The sequence below is a fragment of the Urocitellus parryii genome, chromosome 1, assembly GCF_045843805.1.
Source record: "Urocitellus parryii isolate mUroPar1 chromosome 1, mUroPar1.hap1, whole genome shotgun sequence".
NCBI lineage: Eukaryota > Metazoa > Chordata > Mammalia > Rodentia > Sciuridae > Urocitellus > Urocitellus parryii.
In genome coordinates this window covers 160,994,585-161,005,166 of record NC_135531.1, presented here as the reverse complement: position 1 = coordinate 161,005,166, position 10,582 = coordinate 160,994,585, and positions in this window count along the sequence as shown.

The window sequence follows — 10,582 nt, the reverse complement described above, 5'->3', positions numbered from 1 at the left end:
ATTTATGTATTTATTTTCATGTGATGCTGAGGATTGAACCCAGTGCCTCACACATGCTAAGTAGGTACTCTACTACTGAGCTATAGCCCCAGCCCATCATTAAACTTTTGACTTGAGTTTTCATTTGAGTTCTCAAAGGTGAAAGAATATGTCTCGTACTGATCTAAAATAATTTAAACAGCAAATTTCTTTGGCTGTGCATAGGAAGAAGTGAGGTAAGGTGAAACCACGGGTGATTGAACTAGAGCAACTTATACTCTGTGTTTCTATGATTGTATCAAAATGAACTTGCCTATTACATACAAATATAATGCACAAAAAGATTCAATAATAATTTAAAATTAAAAAGTGTCTTATACAGATACATGCATTTTTCCCATTTTAAAGAGGAGACTAGCCAGGTTAAATAACTGAAGATTGAAGAAGACTACAATTAATTAGACAAAAAAGTTAAAAGGAGTGGGTGGGAATAAGAAAAAGGGGGTAAGAAAAGAACAAAATGAGAATAGAGAGGGGAGGAAGAGAAGTGTTGTCACCATTATGTTGTTCTACAGAAAGAAATAATGCTTTACTACCTAATGTCTCATTCAAATAAGAGAATACATAGAAAGTCAATGTCCTAGAGTTTCTTATCCTTTCTTCCTTCTTCAAAAATTTCCCATATAGTTTTCAAGATCTCAGCCTCAACCAAGTATATGTGAGGCAGCAGGTACATGGCAAAACTGAGTCATACTTGATTTGATCAAGGTGAAGTTTATAATGCCATTAAGAGCAAGGCCAGTGGTGTTGAAAAGTAAGAGTGTTAGTAAATAAAATGTTATTGGGAGAAACAAAGCATTAAAGGCTGGCCAAAGAAAGTTAATCACATCTACACATTGGGAGTGAGGGGAATGTTCTTAGTGACAGTTGCATTTGGTTTGGATTTTAAATGAATAGGTTTCAAGAGATGAGAATATCTAGCACACTGCTTTGCACTAAAATTGAGGAGGGGTTTAAGTGAGGAAAAATGTCATTAAGAAAGTAGAAGGAAGAGAGAACAATGGACAGGGCATGACAATTTTATAAGATGGTGCCAAGAAGTTTTGGGTGTCATATGTATTGAATTTTGAAATGAAAGTTTATGGATTTTCACACCATTTGAATATAAAATAGATCTTTGAAGTTCACTTCTAAATGTAACTGACACTCTTTTCCTATTCCCAGCACATAGGCACAGACAAAAACTGTAAACTCTATACAAAGAAACCAGTGTAGTACTACCCAAAGGCACTAAAGAATGACCAAATTAAGGTGGTAGAGGTAAAAGTTGAACACTTGACGAAGACAATGGCACAAGACTGAAAGAGTTTCTTCTTTATTCATCTTTTAGCATGTGAACAGGCCCCTGGATGGAGGGTTAACACCTTGTCAAAAAATCTATATTCTGACTGGCTTGCAAAACTAGAAAAAATAGTGATAGCCACATTTCATGGAAAATGAAGGGAAATGCCAGAGAGGATAGTGGGAACCCCAAGTTTTGTGGACACCTTCTGCCCACACCTCTGGCTAACACCTGAAGCAGGCGTTTGTGAGCAGATTTAAAACAGCTTACAATTAAACTTAAAATAACTGAGAACTAATCCATGAAGAGGAAGTTTCTGACAAATAACCTACTGATGTCTTAAGAAATTTTGAGAATAGGTCATCAACAGAACATGTCAATGTTTATCTGTGCATGCATGGGTGCTATATATAAAATAGTTTATTCAAATAATTGGGAAGTACCTTAGAAAAACAAAGTTCAGCCAATATGGAGTTTATATTTAAATTTGTTTATTAGTGACTCTAAACTGCCCTTCTGCTGTGTGAATTCCCCTTTGAGTGCCCAAGGTTTACCAAAAGGAGGGATGTTATCAGGTGTAGAGGAAATTTGGGAGGATCACGAAAACCTAGTGTAAGAAAACCAAGAACCAGATGGATTCTCATCCAAGATCTAACAGACCTTTAAAGAAGAGCTATTGCCAATCCTCCTCAAATTACTTGATGAAACAGGAGAGAAACACTGCCAAATTTATTCTATGAAGGCAGTATCATCCTAATACTGAAAACAAAGACAACAATGAAAGAAAACTTCAGACCAATATCCCTGATGATGTAAAATTACTTAATAAAATATTGGCAAATGTCATTCCAAAACACATTAAGAAGATAGTACATCATGATCAAGCATCTTTCATCCTTGGGGTGCAAGGTTGATTTAATATATGCAGGGTAATAAATGTAATTCACCAAATAAACATATTCAAGGACATAAAAATACATAATTAACAGATGCAAAAAAAGCAATTTAAAAACACCCAGCACACATTATTTATTTTTATTTTTTTTGCACACATTAATTTTTAAAACACTAGAGAAACTAGAGATAGAAGGAAATAATCTCAATGTTGTAAGAGATGTGCATGACAAACCCAACCAACATACAGAATGGACAAAAATGGAAAGTGCTTTCTCTAGAAGCAGGAATAAAACACCACTCCTATTCAACCTAGTCCTTGAAATTCTAGTCAGAGCAATCAGGCAAGAGAAGAAAACAAATGTATGCACATAGAGAAAAAAGGATTAAAATGATCTTTTTGCTGGTGACATGATCCTTTATTTGGAAGACCCAACAAAACTTGTAGAGTTAATAAACAAATCAACAAATAGTAAAGGAGCAGGTTACAAGATCAACATAGGTAAACTAATTGCTTTACTGTACCCTAATTGTGTATTTGTGAAAAGAAAATTGGGGAAATTATCTCATTATCTTATAACCTAAAAAATATAAATACTTGAGAATCAAAATAACCAAGGAGGTAAAAGACTTCAACAATGAAAACTATAGAACACTGAAGAAAAAAATTGAGGAACTTAGAGGATGGAAAGACCTCTCCTGTTCTTGTACAGACAGAATTAGTATTCTCAAAATGGCCATACTACCTGAAGCAATATACAGATTCAGTGTAGTCCCCATGAAATGTTAATGACATTCTTTCTAGAATTAGAAAAAAAAATAGTTTTAAAATTTGTTTAGACAATGAAGACACAGAGACCAATCAAAGCAATCCTGAGGAAAAAAAAAGAGTAATTCTGGAGATACCACAATATTCAATCTCATATTGTATAAGAGAACTTTAGTACAAAAATGCATCACATTGGCACTGAAACAAACCTGAAGACCATGGAATACAAGGGAAGATACAGACACAAATATGCAAAGATACAGTCACTTAATACTTGACAAAGGTGCTAAAAATCTATGTTGGAGAAAAGATAGTCTTTTCAACAAGTGATGCTCTTAAAACTGAATATGTGTAAGTAGAAAAATTAAACTTGATCCCTATCTCTTACTCTGCACAATAATCAACTTCAAATGAATAAAAGACCTAGGAAGTAGACCAGAAACACCACAACTGCTAGGAAAAAAAAACTAAGCCTAACACTCCAACATATTGAAAAAAGCATCAGCTTTCTTAACACAACTCTAAAGCACAGAAATAAAACCAAGTCTCAACAAGTGGAATGGCAGCAAATGCCAAAGCTTCTGCACATCAAAGAAAATGAGAGTGAAGAGAGGACCTCTCTTGGGAAAATCCTTGCCACCTGCTCTCACATAGGGAAATAATATCCAGACTATATAAAAATCTCAAAAGCAACATGAAAAATAACCAACACAACATATGCAAATATGTTCAAAATCCCTAGCAATCAGGGAAATTCAAATAAAAACTGCATGAATATTTCATCTCAGTACAGTCACAATGGCAATTATCAATAATAAAACTATTAACCAACACTGGCAAGGATATGAGAAAAAGGTTCACTTATGTATGTTTCAGGAGACTGCAAATTAGTACAAGCATTCTGGAAAACTATGGAGATCTCTCAGGAAACTGAATGAAATCTCCATATGATCCAGCCATTCCACTCCTTGGTATATAGTCAAAGAGCTAAAATCAGCACTAACAACCACATTAGTGTTTAGAGCAGCACAATTTGTAATGGCCAAAATATGAAACAAGTCCACATACCCAAATGATTGGGTAAAGAAAATGTGCATATGCACAATGTACTTTAACTGAATCATACAGAAGAATAAAATTATGGCATTTGGTGGAAAATTCATGGAACTAGAGAACACAATTCTAAGGGAAATAAGAGACCCAGAAAGTCAAGGGTCAAATTTTTTCTCTCCTGTGAATGCTAGACAAAAATAAGGGGATAGGGGAGAACCCCATGAAAACAGAAGGTATCTGTGAAGTAGAGGAAGGGCATTGAGGGGAAGGGAGGAGGGACAAAAAAGGGGATGGACAGTAGAATGAAACTAACCAAACTCAATTATGTACATGTATGAATAAAGCACAGTGAATTTTGTCTTTCTGTATGTCTATGATGCACTAATGTTTAAAAAATGTACTAATAGAAGAAAGTATATTAGAATACAGGAAAGGGAACAAGGAGGGGGAGGAGGGAAACTAAAGGCGGAAATCTAGGGATTGAAGTGGCAGAAATTATAATCTGTATTTTATAATTATATCAAAATAAACAAAATTACAGTCATTTGTTACTATAATGCACTAAAAATATTCTTTAAAAGAAACATGAAGTTATCTGGAAAGGAGAGTTTATCCTAATAAACATGAAATTCAAGTGGGATATGGAAGAGAGAGTAAAGCAAAGAAGAGACTGTTGTAGGGACAGCCAAGGCAAGGTACCGAAGATAACAGGAATCAGTTTTATTTGGCTGCAGCCAGGTTCAGAGGGCACAGCTTTTGCTGTAATCAATCAATCCCCTGAACCCCGAGTTCAGGGAATTTCAGAGTTTTATACCCAGCATGTAAGGGGAGTGGCTCAGAAATTCACAGTCTGCAGAAGTTCACACAAAAGCAGCTTTTTCTTTCAGTGTTTTGGGCAAGTTAACTCTTCAAGGACAACACCTGAGAAGGGGAGAGCTTCTTCTCCCCTTTCTTTCTTCCCCCTGCCAGCTGTTACCATGGAGCTCAGTGGGTAACTTATCTTAAAAATGTAGACATCTCTGTGAAGCCCAGCTCAAAGCCAGAGGACTTGTTTACACATTTCTACAAACTAGTATACTGTATAAATGTTGTGAAAAACTAGTAAGGCGGGTGTCCAGCACCTGGAGTGCTGATTTCTTCCCAAGTAAAACAGGGCAACATGAAAATAGGAAGTTTATCTTCATTGAACCCTTTGTAAAGACTCTTTTGCTGACAGTTCCAAAATCAGCCAAGGTGAATATTTCTGGAAAAGTCCAGTTAAGACTTTTCTGTGGAGAAAGGGGGTGCTACTACAAGACAAAAGAATGGAGAAAGTGTAGGAGCTCAGTATTTTACACTAAAAATCAGTCTGTGCTTCCAGGAAAAAAAAGCATGTAATAAGAAAAGTCTATGCTTTTCATTGAATTTTCCCATAATGACAAGCTGAAGAGAATAGTGGGCAATTACAATTCTTTGCTGAATAAAATTTTAAAAATGAATCAATGTGGTGAATAGTTAAATAGATTTCACACTGATCCTACAGTTATTTCAGAAAAAAATGATGCTTTGTATGAAAATTAAAATATGAATAAAAGAATTATGAATGTATTATGGGAGGTTTTATTTAAAAGGAGGTTTGTGAATACTAACACTTAAAAGCATAAAAAACCTTTAAAATGAGTGGAGATAATTTGTCCATTTTCTCTTTTTGGACATCTACTTATAAATTTTATCATGAAGTACTTGCATTTACAATGAATTTAAAATATAGTATTAAGCTACTTTTTCATGAATGCTACATGAATTGTTTGGCACCCAGATTGATGAACCCAGCCTAATTCCATTTTAAGTTTGGGAGCCATCTCATCACAAAGTCATGAAAAGTTAATTTCTGTTTGACTATAAATTATTATGATTTCTAAACTTTTTTGAATTTCTGCCCATGCTTTGAACTCACCCATGCCTGGATTTCTCTGACCAGATAACTACCCTCTCTTAAACCTTAGTGGAACCTCATAAATCCTGGCTCCCCCTGACCAGATAACAACCCTCTCTGAAACCTCAGCAGTGCCTCATAAATTCTAATGTTAGGATCTGAATTTACTCCCTACCTTCAAATATCATGCCACGTACATCATTAACCTGTTATCTGCCTTTGTATTATGCTTGTCAAAATCCTGTTATTTGTAAGTTCTCAAGTCACTTTCCTTTGCAACTTTCTGTGCTATAAAACTGTGTTCCTGAAAGTTGGGGTACTGATCTCTAGCCTGGGATTTTGGGTGAGATGGTTGCTGGCCAGCCTTTGTGTACACAAATACAAGCTTGCTTTAATTTGATTTAAAACGAAAGTTAGTAGTCTTTTCTTTGTGCCAGGGTTCAAAAACAATAATAACAACAACAAAAATAAAGGAAACATGAAGGAAGAGACTGTATTGCTAATTTCTGCTGGTTATAGAGAAACTACAACTATTGCTGATTTATACAACCATCCTATTCTACTCAATCTTTGTTTTTAAATTCTTAATAGAAAATTGAAAAGAAAAAATACTTCTTGGTGGAAGTTTGGATTTTTCCTTTCTACTAAGTTAATGCTTGGTATTAAAACTTTTGCTGAAATAAGTTTCTACAAAGAAGGAAAAGCATACCTATCACTTGGTTTCTGGGACACAGCCAGGTGCCTGGTTTCAGACTGCATGGGCACTGTATCTTTTGGGGTACCTATTCCATAAGGCAGGGCTGTAGGAGGTTTAAAGTGGTGGCACATTTCTTTTTATCCTTGTGTTAGGAGTGCAGTACCTCAAAGATGGTTCATTTTTCTTTCATAGAGATATTCATACCTCAGGAAAAAAAAATCTAAAATGTGAACTTAAAGCTGACTAATGCTGTGACTCTGTTTGCTACAAACTGAAATATACTACATTTCACTCTAGGAACTTGTGCTGTAAAGAAACCTAGGTAGCACCTGAATTACCACCTAGTACAATCTTATGAAGGCAATTGTATAATGCAATAGCCCAGCCAACATACTTTTGTGGGGAGTAGGGGAAAATGAAGGAAAAAAAGAATCATTAAAGTGAATTCTCTTTTGTGACATTGGAAGTTATTCTTTGATGAACTATATTGTTGTAATACCTCCCTGAGGCCTTTTAGGCTCTAGTCTCAGATTTCAAGTCTTGGTGAAATTTGCAAAGTGCTTTTATTAGAAGATAGAAATTGGTAGTGGTAGAGAGTTAATAGATGTAATTTCTTACCTAATTCTCAGGAGGAAGGACATTAAGGAATTGTATTTAAGAGCAGCACCCTCTCTTCACGTTTGTCCTCAGGATATCTTTGGGTCAAAATACAATGCAGATGAATAGTGTGCAATTTGAAAACTTAGAGAATTAGAAATGAATTGCAAATGGCAGGTGATTTCCAAAGGTTTATGCAAACTGATGCAACTGATAGTTGATGGTGAATACCAAGGGTTCTTATTGAACTTACTCCTGCAGCAACAGCAATTTCAATTTCCTCCCAGTGACTTAATTGTTATATTGCTCCATAGTATCCAATATTTGCATTAGGAGAACTGCTAGAAAGAGCAAGAATACATGTAGAAAGCTTCACAATCATGATCAAACCTGATTCTCAACTCTGACATTGGGAGTTATTCCTTCATGGACCAAAATGTGGGCATGCCTTACTGAGGCTTTTAGTCCAGGTCTCAGATTTGAAATCTATGTGCAATTTCTAAACTGCCTTTGGTATTATATGGGAAAATAGTATTGGTAGGGAGTTAGGAGATGAAATTTCTTTCTTAATGCTCAAGAGAGCATGAAAGTGTATGGTTTCACAGTAGCAAAACTTTACATTTGTCCTCAAGGTATCTGCACACATACAGACAAGTATGTGCATTTTGAAAACTCCTTATAGCAGTAAGTCAGAATTGTAAGTGGCAGATAGTTTGCAAAGAATGATGCAAACTTAATTCTCAAATGTTTTTTACCTTTAATTACTGCTGCAACAGCAGTTTCATTTTCTTCCCATGGGCATAATAGGTGCTATGCTCCCCAGCAAACGATATCTGCATTAGGAAAACTGCTAGAATGAGCTCCTGAAACAGTACATGTACAGAGCTTCAAAATGCATGATAAAACTTAATGTTCAACTCTGGCTTTGGGAGTCCTTTCTTAATGAACTACAGTATTGCCATAACTCACTGTGGTCTTTTAGAACCTCTTCTCATATTTGAAGTATATGTGTAATTTGTAAGTTGCTTATGTGGGAGATGGAAAACATTAGTTGTAGGAAGTGAGTAGATACTTTTTTTTTTAATCTAACGCACAAAGGGGCATTAAGGAATAATATTTCACAGTAACAGCCTGCCACTTGCAGTTTACTCCTATCCCTATTAGGTATTTTCAAAACTCAGGTGTTCAGATACACTGAGAAAAGCCTGAAGATGCTTTGGAAATGCAGGTGAACTCAGTACTGACTTAAAATACTTTTTTCTTAATACTCCCTTGTGCATTATGTAAGAAATTAAATTGGATTACTCTCTACCATTACCAATTCCCATCTTCTATGAAGAGAAATGTACAGATTGCACCTAGACTTCAAATATGAGACCTGGGGCTATAGAGAAGTATGGCATATTGTAGTTCATCAAGGATTGACTCCTAATGCAAGAATTGAGAATTCAGTTTGATCACACATTGTGCTGCTTTCTATATGTAACATTTTACTCTTGCTCATTCTACTAGTTTTTAATGTGGATACTCAGTGCTGTGGAGCAATGTACTTATTAAAGCCCTGGTGAGAAAGATAAATCTTCTATAGAAAAAGTAATGAATTCAGTAAGTCCCCTTTGGGAATTCAGTTGCTTTGGCATGGGGGAAACTGCCTCCTAATTTTGATTCATTCCTACCTGTATGAGGCATTTTCAAAATGCTCATATTCTGGTGTATAGAATATAGTTCTGAGTGACTCTGAAAGCCAGAACTGAAAATTCAGTTTGATGCTGCATTGTGAAGCTTTCTACATGTACCATTTCCCACTTGCTCATTCTAGTTTTTTCAAATCTGGATATTAGATCTGATGAACATTTTAACTAGGAATCCCCTGGGAAGAAAGTAAAGCCTGTCTTGCAGCAGGAGTCTATTCAGTATGACCCATTTGTGAATTAAGTTTGAACCTGCTTCTAAAATCTTCCTGACACTTTCATTTCACTCTTATTCCTATAAGCTGTTTTCACAATGCACATATTTGGCTGTATTTTGCTCAGGTCTTATGGTATTCTTAAGATAAATGTAAAGGTCTTTTTGTTTAATTTTGTTTGTTTATTTGCCATGAAAGACAATTTCTTAATCCACTTGAGTGTCACGACAGTAATTATCTCTCCAAACTCCCTCTAAGTACACTCTTGTGTCTTCTATAAAAACGGATCACAAATTACTCATAGCTTCAAATCTGAGTCCTGTGCCTAATGGGCCAAAGATATTATTGGAAACATTAAGCTTAAAACAAGGGTTGACTGCAAATGTCAGAATTAAGAATTCAGTTTGATTCTTCATTGTGAGATTTTCTCTACTTCCCACTTCCCTCCTGATTTTTCTAGCTCTTTTCTAAAGGCAGATACATGGCCCTGTTGAGCAGTGTAATTAGTGAAGCCTGTGTGTCAGCAGGAGTCAATTCTGCAAGACTCTTTTGTCGCGACCCCTTGCCCGCAAGGAAGACGCAACTCAGGAATCTTCTCTCAGCAGTTTATTCAGGTCCTTGATACTTTTTCTTCTTTCAGCTGTTTATTCAGGCCTTTGTATTGACATGTCTTTTAGCTTCTACTGCTACTCCTACTGCCACTACTACTACTGCTACTACTACTGCCACTACTACTCCTGCTACATGCCCCAGCCCTAATAAAGCAGATAAAGCCCCAATGCACAACTGCCACGTGGATCTTTCTCATAGGGTGTTTTACAGCTACGTGCCAACTCTCCCAAAATAAGGAGTTGTTTATCACAGGCCACGGCGCTTATCAGCGCCATCTTGTAATGGCGGCCACAGTACACAGAAACGGCTCACTACACTCTTTCATGGTTTCATTTGAATTGGCTTCTGGAAGATACATGACACATTTATTTCACTCCTGTTTTTATAACCTGTTTTCAAAATGTGGATATTTAGCTGTATTGAGTTCAGGATTTTTGCATTACTGTTATGGTTTAGATTTTGGTATCCTCCAAGCAATCATGTATGAGAAAATGCCTGAGAGTTTAGAGGTGAAATGATTGGATTATTATAACCTTAACCTGTTCCATACATTAATCTCTTGATGGGTATTTACTGAAAGGTAACAGTAAGGAAGGTGGTGTGTGGTTAAAATAGGTGGGTCCCTGGGGGCATGCATTTAGGTTATATATTTTGTCCACATTGAGAAGAGTTCTCTCTTTGCTTCCTGGTGGGCATGTCCTGATGTGCTCTCCTTCACCACATACCTCTAACATGCTATTCTGCTTCACCTTGAGCCCCCAGGAATGGAGCCAGCTCTCTTTGAACTGTGACTTCTGAAACTGTGAGCCACCAGGTAA